Here is a 16,807-nt window from a genome sequence, read left to right as displayed (position 1 = left end):
TTTACTAATTTAGCCAAAAAACGTGTGGCTGGGTCTGCTAGTAATTAATAAAATATCATGCAGAAATTGGAATACAAGTTAATATCACCAAAACAACACCGTCCGCATATGGAAGCAATGTGCTTGAAACAATCACCAAACTGTATTTGCCTTACTATGCAATATTGCCACAACATGACATGACTGGATACACGATTCTGCGTGTTCGTGTGAACATGTGCATGCATAAGTATGTATAAGTAAACATATGAGCGTGACAAGTGCGTATATTTGAGTGTAAATGTTGGTTGTGCAGCTCAACTGTGGCAAGTGTTGCTTGCATTGCCAGTGCCGCCAGTTCCGTTGCAAGAACAATTAATTAATTGTTCAGCGAAGTGAGCAATGCAACAAAGGCCGGGCTGTTATTCATACACATATGTAAGCATGTATGCAAACACACACTGCATGTGCACAGCAGCCACTGTAACTGCTGTATCACGCAGCGCTGCAGCCGACAATGAATCGCCAAACATTTCCTGAGAAACGCTGACTGAGTGAGGAACTTTAAGCAGCAAAATAAATTATTGCCAATATTTCGTTCACCAGCGAGAATTCAGCTGCACTTAAATTATCCAATTAATTGGATGTTTGCGGCCTGGCGAGTCGCTGCGGTTTTGCTTCCGCACAAAAGACAAAAATATGCGTATACGCAATACGACGGAGGCGAGAGTTGCAGCCAGTAAAATGCCCGAATGCGTACAAGTGCTCGGAAAATGTTGTACTTTGAACTCGATTGGCACGCTGCAGATATTGAAATTCGTTTTGGTATATGATAATTAGAACATTCTGGCTGACTTTACCAATACGAATGCGTACATATAAGTAAAAATGTAATTTTGTCTCAAAAAAATTATATATGATTGTCTCATCTCATATGAAAATGAAATTACATTGAACCTTGAAGAAATTTAGTTTCTAGTCGTAAGTAGGAGAATATTTTTTTGCTGAAATGTTACGTATACGTCACGTAGTCCTTACTCCAATTGTCCTTTATTTAAACTATCACCTTGTTACACAAATATTTTTAATATTATTTTAATAACCAAAGAATTGAATTGATTGGACCTGGAATAAAATGCATAGGCGAATGCATTACTTGAATAAAATGTTACGTATACGCCCCGTAATCCTTACTCAAATTGTTGTCTATTTCACCTGCTTACAAAATTTTTTAGATATTTTTAAAAGTATTTTGATAATAATTTTTGACCTCGGTATGTTCCTACCAAACCCACGAGAGTATTTCTGATGAAAAAATATCTAATAAAATGCACCCGGCATATGTCACGAACAATATGAGGAGATCAGTGAAATATCTAACTTATTTAATATAATCTAAACTGTCTAATAAGTGAATAGTTTATAGTTATTAAGTCATGGTAAGACAGCTGTTTTTATCTTATTTGATATTGTTAGATCCAGTTCTAAAATACAATTTAGTTAACCGTTGATCTTAGCTTCTGTAACTTAAGTTGAATAGATTTAAGAATTTAATTTGTCTTGAAATGTGAAATTTACTTACCCGTGGTTTTCAAGTCCGTTTCAGAAGAATCTGTAATAAAACGAAAGTTGTTGTTATTATAATCTCCTCGCTAAATAATAGCATATAAAATGATTCCTGGTCCGTCTTATTTAAGAAGGTCACTTATTAAAATCTTATTTAAAACTAGTTAGGGGTTTGGCATATAAAACCTTAATAGAAACAGATATTCGAAGTTTCAGTCTACACAATTATAGATTTATGTTTTGCTGCATAAATCACAGTTGATTTCATATTAACTTTTATTATTATCTTCTTCTTATTTTTAATGTGCTGTAACTTCTTTAAAATGCTTTGAGAATTCTAAAACTAATTATAGTTTTTTATCACTGACCTTTAAAACTGACTTTATTTATTAATTATAATATCCTTAGTATGACTTAAGAATTCTTTTTATATTTATTCATAAACATTAAAGATTTTCAGCAGCTTACTCTCCGATATCCCTAACCTATATCTAGCACGCTTGTCAATTCATCAATTCATAAAATGAAATTACAAATGCTTCCAGCTGTACACCCATAGAGTGCTTTGTGTACGCGTGAAAGTGTTGTAATGCAAGATATTGCTATCAACAGAATATATCTCAATTGCTGCACGCACAGAGTGCTCCGCAGTGTATGAGCTCCAAGCCAATGTGTTCCAGTCCATGTTTATTAATGCATATGTGCTACGAAGTGTGTGATGGTGATGGGCAACATATTTACCACTCAACTCGCTTGCAGCTCACAACTGGTAGCAGTCATAAAACATCATTTAACTGCATTAAAAGTGATTGGAAATTGCGTTAAATTTATGATCGATTTAATCACTTTCGCAGGCAGTAGGCAATCAAGAGCAGGAAACACCATCAGAGCGTAATATCTACTGACTGCTTCGACAACAAGTTGCAGACGTCCTCATACTCAGACGGTATGGGCTGTTGGTATATGTATATATGTTAGTGTTTTGAATTGACGCTTGTTATGCATTTAAAAAGTCGTAAAAAATGTGTTAAGTGACTTAGAATGTGATGTGATTGCTGTGTGTAAACAAATACTCTCATATTTATGACCTTTGACCCACTTGTGCAACTTAAGAATCACATGTTTTGAGACTGCTTTCGATTTTGTGTAAAATTTGTGCGGAGTAGCACTCTAGAGTGTGAGATTTAAGTAATGTTTCGATAACTACATTTTGAAAAAATAAGTTTATAAAAGTTTTCTTGAAGACAGCTCCTGAGTATCATTAGTTACTAGACAAAATTATCCATTTCCAAAATTGTTTGGTTTTTAGCTCAATGGAAATATGTATATTTTTTAATGTCTCCAATATTTACTTCATAGTATATCTGACTAACAGAATAAAGTATTACGCATTACTATACGAGTATATTCGGATTAAAAGAACCTGGAGGAATGGAAAGCTCATATTCGAAGTGTGGTGACTATAAAATTTCACTATTTTTTCGATCAGAGTTGCTACGACTTATATTTTACATTTTTGGCATTAGTCATTATTTACCTATAATAATTTTAGTAGTTCGGCCCATAACCAATATATTGAAGAATATTGTTATAAAACATGTGAAATATATACTGGAACAATATAAATACACAAAATATTCTACATGTGGAATCACTCGAGTGCATGTATGTACTCATTGAGCTTGGATTTTAAATATTTGTGAAGGAAGCGAAAAATTCAACGCCAACATGAATACGCCCGTATTTATTCGGAAAAATGGTATAAACCATCACAAATGGTTAACATATTCGATTTCATATTTTTATGCATTTCGTTCTCAATTTACCACATTTCACTTACTCACCTCTGTTTATTGGCGCTCATACTTTTTAATACTCACTTGCAATTTTTTATTTTCCGCAATCTTCTTTTGTTATATTTGAACAAGGAATCTTTGGTGGCTTTGTAAAGCTCTTTGGCGAATGTTAATAAAAGCGGTGGAGTGTACTCATAGTCAGACAACGCAAGACATATGAGTAGCACTCAAGAGCGTCTAAATATATGCGTGCTCATTTATTATAACGGAATACATATTACATATACATACATATAATAAGAATTGCCTACACGGTGCATTATTTCGGGAATGATACGAAAATAAAGGCGGGTAAAGCCAGGCCAGCTGGAATCGAATATTATACAAACATAGATGTATGCTTTGAAATTAATAAAATGTAATTGTTTTGAAAGAATATAAAGTATATTTATGTAGAGCTTGTAACAAACCGACCACTTATTTTGAAAACCAGATTGGGAACCCTTCTCTCTATGAAAAATATTTCGTTTCAATCCAGATTTATATATTAAAGAATAGAGCCTCCTTGACAACGCCAACTAGTTTTTCATTGGTTTGAATAGCTCTGTAAGGGCATGAACATGAAAACAATTCTGTCTCTCTCAAGAATATTGTACACTAAATAACTCACTGAAATATGTTTTACCATACCGTAAAATTTTACGCTTCAGTATAGTCGCACGCCGCGCCATACTTATGCTACTTTTTCAAAAGCAATCGTGACCTCAAAACCTCGATCTCAATGCCATCGAAACGAATTGTATTCACTTCAATGTCGCTTGTGCATTTATGTATGTATATATATATATTCCCTTTAGTCAAATCATTTAGTTATGCACCACTTTACAACTAGTAGTTATGAAACAAAAACCCAACTAGTCAGTTAATTATCTTTTTTAACGATATCAGCTCTTACTATTTTAACTTCTGAGAGATACGAGATGACAAAAGCTAGATTTCTGTAAGGAATTGGTTAGTCTCATACCAGTTCAACAAATAATAATTTAAAGAAATATAATAAAGTCAATTCTTGGATATAACAAAGTAACCCAGTATAAAGTTATTCTTTAATTGGTAAACGCCTGATCTTGGTGCGGTTCAATCAGTAATTTGTTAAATTAGTAAAATGTGTTAGTCGTATATCAGATTATTTGTATAGAATAACCTCAGTTTAACTTATACGCTTTTTCTCGATGCCCGTTCGTATTCACTATATTTTCGAAAAAAATTAATCGTGGTGTTGTAAGACGTGATGTAAAAGTTTAAATTTTGAGAACTCGCCAATCAATATTTATCAATTTTTTTGTTAATCCAGTCAGGAAACGAGTATTCATGTCGCACCTGCGTCATAGATTACAACGTGTTACGGATATTCGTCGAAGAATCTATGGCTATTGCTCTAAAAATGGCTAATGCAGCCAAAATGCGAAACAGTCCAATTGCTAAAGACTGGTTTAAATATTTTATTTTTATTCCCGCAAGTTTACATATATGTATGAAGAAGTGAGGTTCAAAGTGCTTTAATGATAACTACTTAAACTATGGTAAGAAGAACCATGCTAAGATCGAAGAGCTCACTCGATCTCTGGCAATTTACCACGCGCTATGCTCATGCTCTCCAGGAGTCTACTTCTGATACTAAAGTCTTCTATACATAGTACCCATAAGTGCAATTTGAATTGGAGCCTTCGATTATCACACTGTAATTAAATGGCCAGATGTTTAATATATTTCAACAACAATCAATATATATATTTTACTTTTAAGTTATGATATCAGCAATTGATATTTTTAGTCCTGTGAGTCTGGTAAACAAATTGCTCTGCTGGGTTCATATGGGATCAAATATACGTAGTTATATACCAGAACCATCCAAATACACCCAAGCATATACATATGTCTATCACTCAAAATGGAATATTTTTCATTTGACTTAATTAAGCTAATTTATTTAACCTTATTGCTTGCGAACAAAGCCATGCCGATGTGTGAACACTCACATATATATATATATATATATAAATATATATAAATATATATATATACCATCTATAAGCTCTTATCTGTGGGTAAGAGTAGACAAATACAAATATCTTCCAAAAATATCTACCACAAGCTTTAGTGGGCTATCCTTCGTTTGTATTCATGTGCATATACATATGTACACATGTAAGTATGAATAATACGCTTCGGCTGTTGTAGGTGGTCGCTTAAATGATTGTCTCATTTCACATTGTGACTGGCTCCCACACGCTTAGGCAGCCGGCTTATAACGTTTGCTTCTGTGCGGTGGTGTATTATATGCGCGCGGGTGTTTGTGTGTGTGTGCGAACATTTCATATAAAGTTAATAACATTGTACATCGATGCTTTGTTGTTTACTTACAAGCCGCCTCTTTCGAGCGCAGCGGAGCAATCTTTATTGTTGTGACATTTGCTAAATTTATTTGTTGTTTCTGTTGACAAAGTTGACTGGCTCAATTGACTACATATGACCCATAACAAATAATTTTTGTTTTTATGTTTTCCGTTTCTGCATCATCAATATTGATGCGAGGGTCATTCGCCAAAGTGCCACCGCTATGCTCTAAATGATAATTTAGTTTCGCTCATATGTTTGATGTGGTACCCTGATGTTCTACATTTTATATATGTATGTTTGTATATACAATTCCTTGTTTGCAGTTATTTAATTTAATTTGTTGAATTTAGTGGGGTTGGCTATTTGATATATTGAAATATGGCAAATTGAGGTTCACAATAAATATGGATACAAATAATTTGCCATGGTTAATAGAAAGTGATTCATCCATTATTTTTTTTAAATTTATCATTTGTATAGGTTATGGTTATAGGCTTTTAGTAAAAATGTATATCAAATTTAGCATCCATTTTTCAATACTGTGAATATTGGAATTTCCGCTCGTTTAATATAAATATTTTTTGGTAAAATTCAACAATTTCGTCATTGAACTGCATGAGGTACACAGTTCATAAATCCTCAAATATTCGCAAAGCTCTACACTTTTAAGCCACAAAAGTACACAGCGCATGTTTTGGTATTTCTAAATTTTGAACGTGAAAACAAATATGCTATTGCGAAATTATTCAGAATTCTCAATATTAAAAATGTATAATATCCACAAGCTACTAATAACTTCAGCTATAATCACCAAATATGTATGTGTATTTAGCAAATAACATAAGTACGTGCTTTCAACACTTTTCTAGCTCTACTCTACTTCAATCCTAACGCATTTCCAGTTTATCGCCGCCAAACCACTAAACACCTACAATTCCAGCTGCATATCTGAAAGCCAATATGAATGGGTATGAATAAAAAATTCCAATTCCTATAATTACTTATTGTCTAATAACAATAGCAACAAAAAAAAGTTGGCTGTGCGATACGGCCAAATATTTCCTGGTTGACCAATTATTTGCTGTACTCCCTCGGCGCTGTTGGGCAGGTTAATTTAACGCTCGCTTGGCAGGATGCCAGATATTCGTATTTTGCGTAAGCATAGCGACCATTTGCCAGCCGAACCGCTATGGCGACTCGTAAATAGCGCTCTGTGCTGAAATATCCAAAACCGGGAAATGACCAAATCGCCCAAACGGGCAATGATACTAATTAGCGCGGCCAACCACAGCCAGTGCGAACGTTTGGCCAGTGTGAGGCATAAGCGAAATTGTTAGTGTTATTGGCATAAAATTTTATCACATAATTATTTGATGGTAGCTACAATAATGGTCACAAGAAAATGAGGTCAACTGAAACTATTTGCTGACGTAAATTGTCGCTTAATCGTGCTTGTCTATAGGTAATTGTTTTTACTCTTAGAAAGTATAGGTTGATGATAGAAGTTTAGTATATTTTTATCTCTTTTGATAACATGTTGCTAAAATTTATAAAAATAAATACTAAATATTTACACGAAATCCCAATCAACAATTCGACTGTAATCAAAAATCAATACGAAACTGTAAATAAAGTATTCTGAGCTACGGTGGAGATACCACAACATACAGACTTTCATTTCAATCATCAGTTATATGAAGATTGTACAGCCTTCTTATTATATTTGGTATGACCTGTTGACCTTAGACCTTGTCCATAATGTACAACACGTTTTGGATTATGTTGAGGGCCAGAAAGAGACTTTATGCCAAATTTTTCCTTGTAGTTTAGCAGAAAATTTAAATAAGAAACCTTGAAGTTCAGACAGATGTGAAATCGCAAAAACTGAGAAAAGCAGAGTGTCATCCCGAAATATCCATACATACACGCAGTTGAATCTTTCCGTGATGAAATGGCAAAGTTTACTGAAGAGAAATGTCAGAAGAGCGGTAAAAAATATGTCGTAATTTGCTGTCCCTATCGATCTAATTTTGTAGTAACCCTATTGAAAACTCTTTATTTTCAGTTCAAACGGAATTATTTAGTATTTATGAGGTTGAAAGTAAGTAACTGCCTGACGAACTTATACGTTAACTGGTCTGTAAGTTTAACTAAGAAACGGTCTTCCTCGTTTTTCCGACATTTTTGAGGTCAAACTAAGAGCCTGTTCGGACAACTCTATTAATGTATCAGTAACTCCGTATAAGAAATAAATACAACTGAATTTTTCTGATATACATTTCACTTTTTACAATTTGCAATTTTTACAAACAAACTTGATTGTCAATTAAAAATTCCACATTCTCCCACTTGCTGTGGGCGTATGCAGAAGCAACATATTGATTTACCTCCCAGTCATTTCAAAACAATTTTCCCCGAAACTCGATAGCTAAATTTTTGAGGGAGGAGGAGGACTTTAATTACGAAACATACGCCAACCAATGTGCCAGAGAGAATAAATCCGTTAAGCGTGTAAATGCCATTGAGCGACACAAACAATTGACAGTCTCGGCAGAGAAATAACCCGCGACGCTGCTAAACGCGCAACAAGGATTATGTGCAACACGCAACAGCAGCGTTAATTCACCAACATCAACAAAAAAAAATCATATACTTGTATATAAGTATATACATACAGTTACATTCATGTCAATATATGTATATGCATATGTATCAAGTTTGCGCTTGAGGATTCACCAGGGTACACAACCGAAAAAGAACAAAATAGCCGAGTCAACACAATCAAACCAACCAACCAAGTAACCAAACAACCAGCCCAAAAAATCGAAAGCAATAAACCAGCAGCGCCATTGTAAATTCTAAAACGTGAAAATGTCGCTAAACTCGCGCGCATCCAAGAATAAAACAATATTTCCTGACTCATGTTGGGCGCACGCTCTGCGACCACGCTGCGACGCGCCGTCCACCATCCACCGTCTGTCGGCGGTCGTCTGTCATTCCACAAACGACAGCGTTCGGGCGGAAGAGCTGCTAACCAGTTAATAGAAACATGCCGGCACTGTTGGGGGAGTTAGGGCAGAAATTGCTGTTATTGTTGTTGTAAGCAGAGGCCTGAACTCCCCGACCGGTATTTATGATGTGCATCGTATGGCGCTTAACACTCCGCAAAAAGAGACGCGCATCGAATAAACTTCGTGTGTTATGGTACATAGCTCTAGCGGCGGCAGAGCGTGAGGAGAGAGGGAAATTATGTATCAGCTGCAGTGGCAAATGCAATCGCAGAGGCGGTATGGCTGCCAAAGGCACTGTGCGACAGTGGCTGACAGAGCGATTGTTGCATATAGCAACAATTGTCAGGGCAAGTTGGGAATTTATGGGGCGCCACGGTTACATATTTACGGAAAACCGGGCAGAGACCAAGCGAAATTGATAGCAGCGTACAAGTGCGGGCAAATGCAGGCGAATATGGAAGTATTGAGCGCAAACTGAAGTTACTCGTACACACACGCGCAAATAAATATCTATTTTAGACACATCACGCATGGCGTTCAACAAACAGTGCAGCTCATCCGGTGACAATATTTTGCAGGTGCTTGAAAAACCCATTTGACATTTGACGGTTTTGAAAAATCGCTTTAAGCTTGAACGCTCGTTTTTGACAGTGCAAAGCAGTTGCGCGATGAATTGGTAACTGTAGCAAAATATTATCACAATTTCTGGTGGAATGTGGATATTGTTCAAATATCTTTTTTTCTATATTCTATGCAGTTCGTGGAAACAATACACTACAGGGAACGTGCGAAATAAAAGGTTATTTTCGAACTTCATGGTTTGAGTTGGTGGATAACCAACAATGATAACCAATTTCAAATGTACCTTCAGGCCGACTTGTTTCACGCTGCCACTCGGAAGGTGGGAAAAAATGTCTAACTTTTTGCAAAACTTTTTCTATCAGGCATCCATCCAACAGCAAACAACAAAAAAGCTTTCCTATATGTCTGACTTAAACAAAAAATATTTCGCGAAAATATATCAGACATACCGATACAGTTCGAAAAAATATCTTGCCGCTTCGATTCAGGCCTTGGAGCAAAACATCACGTCTGTCATTCGCCAGTTACCAGTCGAAATGCTCGAACGAGTCATCGAAAATTGGACTCAAGGGATGGACCATAAATAGATGTAGCCGCAACTAACATTCGAAAAAGATAATTTAAAAAATAAATGCCAAATAATGTTCTTTCGAATGATAATAAACGTTCCCTTTTAAATTTGAATTTTCTGTGTTTTTTCTTTAAAAAGTAGGGAACCTCGAAATGGATCACCCTTTATATATTTCAGCAAATCAAGTTTTGTCATCATCTCTAATTTTAATGGTACACTTGAAACTAAAAATAACTAAAAGATCAGAAAAATGCGAAAATGTTCATACAGATACACTATTAACAGTTCGTCAATAAACTTGCTTGCACTAATTGTCAATAAACCACTTATCATGCACTAACTGTGTTTTCTTCATTTCTTCTGACCACCACTTGTGCCACAGCGTGTTGCAGCATTCGGTTTTGTCTCCTTCGGCTTTGGTGTTTCCATAAGCTCAGTGCTATTTTCGATTTGTTTTTTTTTTTTTGTTTTTGCTACCAAAATCGACACGAATGACTTGTGAGTTTTGCGGAGCATTGAGCACTTTTAAAATTTTACAACTCATTGCAGTTAATAGCTGGCAAACGGCAATCAAGCAAGCGTTCACTGCAAAAGTTTTCCGCAAATTTCGGCCACAAGCAAACACATTACATGCATTTCTTTGCACTCACCAACAAGCACACACACACACAAATGAACATATCTACTTCGCCAACTATTTAGGCTTGTAGTGCACTTTTATATGTAATGTTTATGTGTCTCTCTTTGGTCCAATCGCTTGCAAGGTCATGCAAGTTGTAAACGCAATTTGCCATCATCGTATGACTTGGCAGTCGCTCACCCCTTTATGCATGCGCCTTGTAAAGCAACCTAAGTACACATGTACTTTGCTCTGCTCCATCACAAACGTTTGCACAAATTATTGCGCTCAACTTAACTTGCCAATAAACTTGGTGGCTAAAGTTTATATTTAGTTTGAAATTTGTATTTATTTCCTCAAATTGGAACTGTACTCTTACTCTAGTATTTCTTTATTTATTTTCTTCTTTTTGTTTGACTAGAGAAAAGTTCGCAGATCATCTCAGTTTAATCAATTCGATAATTACTAAGAAGATCAAGTCCATTGATCCATACAATAATACAACTTATATATCTACTATAAAGATGTTCGGGATCTTTTGGAGTTGTTAAAAGATTTGAATATTTTTGTTCATTATATATAGGATCTTAGTTATATAATTAAGAATTTTTTATTTGTTAAATGAAATACATGTTGGTTTAACCAGTAGTAGTATTTTCACACAATTTGCTGGGATTGGGACAAGAGAGGCACAACCCTGTCTAAGCCAATATACGATCACCACATGATTATTATTTGCAAATTATGAAATTATTTTCGCTGCATTGCTTATGACTACCCGCCAGACTCCCGATTAAACGACCAACTGCGGCTAAATATGTCGCATTGCCGTAGGCGTTGGGTACCGTTACACACAACTTGTGCATACATTTACAGTTCCATAGCCGCCCATACATATGCATGTGTTGCATGTGCCATAAACATAAATATTTACTGGAGAGTGCTAGCTGCGAAGAAGCGTACAAACTTTTAATTGCCACAATTGTCCATAAATAATTTAAAGTGCTCGGCGCTATCATTTAGCGCATAAGTGTTGGACTAACCAGATTATGGAACAAGTGATTTTTGATTGGGTTTAAGTGGCGCATGTAGACTATGCGGATATTGAAATTTAGTTTACTAAAGCTAAGAAAATTCAGCTATTTATATCATTTTTATTATCTAAGCTATAGAGCTCTTCAAAGGTCATTTATGCATCAAACATAACAATATGTATGGAGAGCCCTTAAGCGAAAGAAAGAGGCTCAAAATATCTATGAATATTTTCTGCCTTTTTATTTTTTTTAGCATTATTTATGCAGCCAAGTATCATATGGGCACTTCCGGAAATTTTTTCTGCAATTTGATATGCCACAAATGCTGCCTAATGTTGTAATTCGAGAGTGTATTTATTTTTAAAAGACAACCATTATATAAATATGTGCAAAAGGGTGGCCAAAGATTGATTGCCGTTGCCACTTTTTTCTGTGCAGTATTCAACAGTTTCTCATGTGTTGTCTGCCCTGATTGTAACTCAAAATACGTTTATATTTCGTGACTGTTACAAGTCATTGCATTCAAAGCCACCAACAAAAAGGTCTACAGTCTGGCCGTCAAACCTTTTTTATCCACTCAGGATTCGCTTAACAGCTGTGTCAAGCTGTTGTAGCCATTAGATAAGTATTCGCGTTTGAATGAAAAATAAAAGTATAAAACATGTAATGTATATATTTGAAAAAAAAAGCCAAGCAAAACATTGGGTATTTGAGCGTGATGGTTATGAAATATTACGGTATGAATTGCCGGAAATCAGCGTCAGCTGCAATTTGTTTCACTTTGATGAATTCTTTTCGGGTTGTTATTAAAATGTTTGGCATGAGTGAAAAATTTATGAAAAACAAGCTCCCATTTTGTTCATTTCGTAGTCGAAAAAATGCTGTGAAGCAAAAAAGTGTAGTTATTAAATTTCAGGTTATAATGTTATCAACAATTTGCTTAAGTATGTACATATGTACACAGACGGAGTTAGGACAATTTAAAAAAAGGTTTCTAAACAAATAAAAGCAATTTATAAATTGCTGGATTTGAGTATAATACGATAAATGTTAAATAGCCTCTTTAGTAGGGATCTCCGCGATAAGTTAATTAGCGGCGTGGGCTACGACTCTGAAAGAGTTAGGTTACCGAACCACACACAACATATTTATATTCTCTCTAGACCCCGTCCTTCCAGTAGACTTTTTATGGTCTATATCTAGATTTTAAAAGTGTTTTGGTAAATATAGAGAACAGTGGTGCATTGTTCCAATACTAACTTCTAAAATACTAACCAGATAGAGGTGTCCGACGTATGACCTCTTTTTCATTTCGAGAAATAATCGCAGCATTAGCTAAATTTTGTACTGAAATGAGAGGACTCTTGTGGTATTTCAGAAATAGATTATACAGCTTGAATAGAAAGATAACGGCACAAGCGACTTCATTTGATAGTGAAAGAATTATTTTTTTCTTCAATTTTCAATAGCTTTTTTCAATGGCCTTTATAACTTTACAGTATCTATTCTGACAATTTTTAAATCCTAAAAGTTTAGCGATTGTAAAGCGCACCAAAATTCGAGTTCGATTAATATCATCCTCGAATCACTAGCTTCTAGCTAAAACAAAGTGGCATATTTACATACGAGTACACATTCATACTGTATTATCAACCGCTGTGAAATTTACATCTCTTATTTTCTGTGATATTTCGTGTCACTCCTTTTTCACATACATACAAATATATGTCCATAAAGACACACGTTTCGTTTTGCCATGTGCATTTTCGATGCCTCACTTGGCCCTCGCATCGCATCTGCCAAGCCACCAAACGAACTTCGTTGTCATATTTTCACCCGGCGGCTGTCGTCGGTTTGAAAAGGATGAAAATATTTTCCAAAGCTAGACAAATATTTCTGTATTACCCCTCAAGGCATGCGATCATATGAGTGTGTAAAAGTTGTGATCTGCATGAAAGACTGGGCGCACATTACGTTGATAATGCCAACATTAGCAGATTAAATTTGTAGTTTTCCAGCTAAAGCTACATATCAGAAAATTGTATTTTCATATGTGCGCATGTGATTGTGTCTGCCAGGTTAACGTCTCTCATTTATATGTAACTAGGTGCACTTTTCTTGTATTAGCATACCTACAATATTAAAAACTAATATTTTATTTGGGGCTGTGCAATGTCATTTCCCCGTTCCTCATGCATTTAAGACTTTCTTATATGTGTATATGTATGCAAGATTTTGCAATATTTATTGCTTGCAATTTCACAGAGGATGCATCAGAATTTTGTTTCTTTGTCACCTTAAGATGATAGTATTGAGAGAGTTTTTGAATTAACAAGTGAATAACTTACAAAAAGATCGAGAGTGTACAGAATTTGATGAAAATTGGTATTGGAAACCAAAATAAGAAATAAATATTTTTCAAGCTTAGGAATGATCACTCCATCAAATAAACTCCTCATAAAACAATCGAACTAGGTTTTGAGTGCCAATTTTCAATTGTACTGATCTTCTGTGATTCCAGTTTGTCATTATATATCTTTAAATACTTATCAGCTATACTTTTATAGATGGTAAGTTCGGTTAGAATTGCCGATTTTCTCACTATAGTATAAGAACGTAGAATATATGTTCTTTCATATTAACATATTGCATAATCCAAATGTATTATGACAAACTCTCTTTTGCAATGGAGTTTCAGATCCATTACAAAACCACGTACACCATAGAACTCTGAAAGTTAAGATTATTGCATTATATAGGATGGATTTAATTAAGTTATTATGTATTCAAATCAGACATTTCTTCTACCAAACGAAAAGTTTGATCACAATTAACATAAAATTAGGGAAACCCTTTCCCAAATCACATCTAGCAAGACAATAATTATCCGTTATTTAGAATGGTCCGAAGCCGTCTCAATAAAAGTTAGGATTTCTTGACGGCAGTGATATGAATGTTGCCTTAAAGATAGGAAGTCATCTTTCTACTAGAGTATTTTTTCCAGTGTGATAACCTGCAATATGGAATCACTACAGGTACTCAAATTCGAATAAGTTATGTATCAATTATAGAGTTCATCTTTTGCAGTTTCTACCCGAAGAAGTAAAGTCAGAAATAACATGGTTGTTTCTATGTGAATTGAATTCTCACTTGCCTTAACGCCATTTCTCATTTAAATTGAGAACCGTTGCAATAATATTCTTTGCACTTAATCCCTTCTAACTTATTTTAAGTGTCTGTTTAGAAACTTACTTAGATTACAATCTGCAGTTAAGTTAATACTTTATTTTGTGTTTCATAAAATATATGTGGAGGTGAACGAGTCATTATATAATAATTGCTTTCGATGATGAAGCTGAATGTATACTGGATTCGAAAACTGATTTTATCTCTCCACTGGCAATTCATATAACGAATACTATTAATTTAATTTATTTGCCTTTATTGTCCTAAATTACTAATACTGCGGTAATTTATGTGAAATAAATAATTAACCCAAAAAATAATTCGGTAAATTAAAACAATTAAATTGTTCGTGAAAACGTCTCTCCTCTGTCGTATTTCCCCTGGCAAAATAACTGGAGAAAGTTAGAGACCAGAGGAGATACTGTTCATCATGACACTCGGACCGGAAGTCGTGAGCTGCTACTTTGAACTGAGTTAGCATTTGAATGTAAAAGTCCTCTCGGTGAACCAGAACCAAACTCTACATGTCTCTTATCATCCCCGTTCTGCTTTATGGTGCAGAAGCATGGACGATGTCAACATGCGATGAGACGGCACTAGGAGTTTTCGAGAAAAAGGTTTTGTGTAAGATTTATGGCCCTTTGAACATTGGCAAAAGCGAATGCCGCAGATAATGGAACGATGAGCTATACGACGACACTGACATACATATGTAGTTCAGCGAATAAAAAGACAGATGCTACGTCATGTTGTTCGAATGACGAAAGCGCTTCAGCTTGGAAAGTGTTCGATGCTGTACCCGCTGATGGAAGCCGAGGAACAGTAAGCCCTCCACTCCTTAGGAAAAACCAGGTCAAAAGTGGTCTATTGGTATTTCCAATTCGCGCCAAACAGCAAAAGGAGAGATGACTAGCGCGTTCAAATAGATTCGCCTATAATCTCATAAGCGGTGCATACGCCAAATATATATACATATATAAATAAGATCAGGTTGGCCAGACTCTCCCCATGCCAAATCTTCTTTTGAAAGGGCAGAGGATATATTACGTCTTTAAAAAGTCAGAAATGTTTTTGAAAGATCTTAAGATTTTATATTTAACTAGCAGACCCGGCCACACGTTGTTGTGGCTAAGGTATACATTAAATTAAGTTGCTCCAATCTTGGTTTCGGTGACGATATTGATTACTCGAGATCGATTTATGTTACGCAGCATGATGTCAACTCACACTATTTTTAATTGCAAAGTGAGTGGTGATAGTACAAGCAGTTTTAAATAGTTTGGGATAATTGACTACGTCATCCTGGTTTGTAGCTGTGTCAACTCTCGTGGACCGAAATTCTAAATTGTCGCATTAAGATCATCGATATCTTTGTTTTTTTACCACCAATATAGGTCATTCAATCAGTCATTTATGGTGTTCATATTGAGGTTTCATATCGGGAAAACTTCTCTTTAGAGTCAATGAAGTGACAGAAATTTGTTGGAAATGTTATTAATCCATCGAGGTGTCAACTGCGACCTTACCATTTACATCTGCTTCTACAATCGCAATTTGATATTGTTACAAAAACACTCATACGTTAGTTGTTAATTGGCGATATTTTATGTGTCGCCACAAATTAAATAATTTTAGACATGCGATTAGCCCGTCAGTAACAGTTGATCCGGGAATAATTGGAAGAGTCTGGCGTAAATCACCTGCTAACAGAATCCTGGCTCCACCAAAAATCGACAATCAGGATCTTTTAAAGTCCTGTGCAGTACCTTCAGCGACTTCTTGAACATTTGGAAAATCTTCGTTATAGCGCTATTTTCGGCGATTTTGCCGACTGGTGTTTCGTTCATTTACAATTTAGGAGTAATTTCAATGCCGATTGTGCCGTTTGTTTGCCTACTAACAGGTGCCAAGTTACCCCTATTCCCGTTAACCTTGGTGGTGAAAATGAGTGAAATTGGTTCTGGAATTACATCAGCCCTCATATACTATATATGATGATTTTCTATTGGACTTTTTGCCGAATACATATATAGGTCAAATTGTGTGCTATCTTAACAAAATTG

The 16,807-nt window shown here is 35.3% G+C and overlaps 1 protein-coding gene across 2 annotated transcripts in view; it reads right to left on the bottom strand.

Annotated features, from left to right (window-relative positions):
• The window catches only part of LOC105212869 (putative neural-cadherin 2), a 245,582-nt gene that overhangs the window by 165,710 nt on the left and 63,065 nt on the right, over positions 1–16,807 (bottom strand). For both annotated transcript variants that reach the window (XM_054227233.1, XM_054227232.1), the window contains exon 3: positions 1,562–1,591. The gene's annotated coding sequence lies outside the window, so the exon portion shown is untranslated. The remainder of the gene's footprint in view (positions 1–1,561; positions 1,592–16,807) is intronic.

Source organism: Zeugodacus cucurbitae, chromosome 3 (genome assembly GCF_028554725.1).
Source record: "Zeugodacus cucurbitae isolate PBARC_wt_2022May chromosome 3, idZeuCucr1.2, whole genome shotgun sequence".
NCBI classification, from domain to species: Eukaryota; Metazoa; Arthropoda; class Insecta; order Diptera; family Tephritidae; genus Zeugodacus; species Zeugodacus cucurbitae.
Note: the sequence above shows the minus strand (reverse complement) of the source record. Positions and strands in the feature narration are given on the sequence as shown.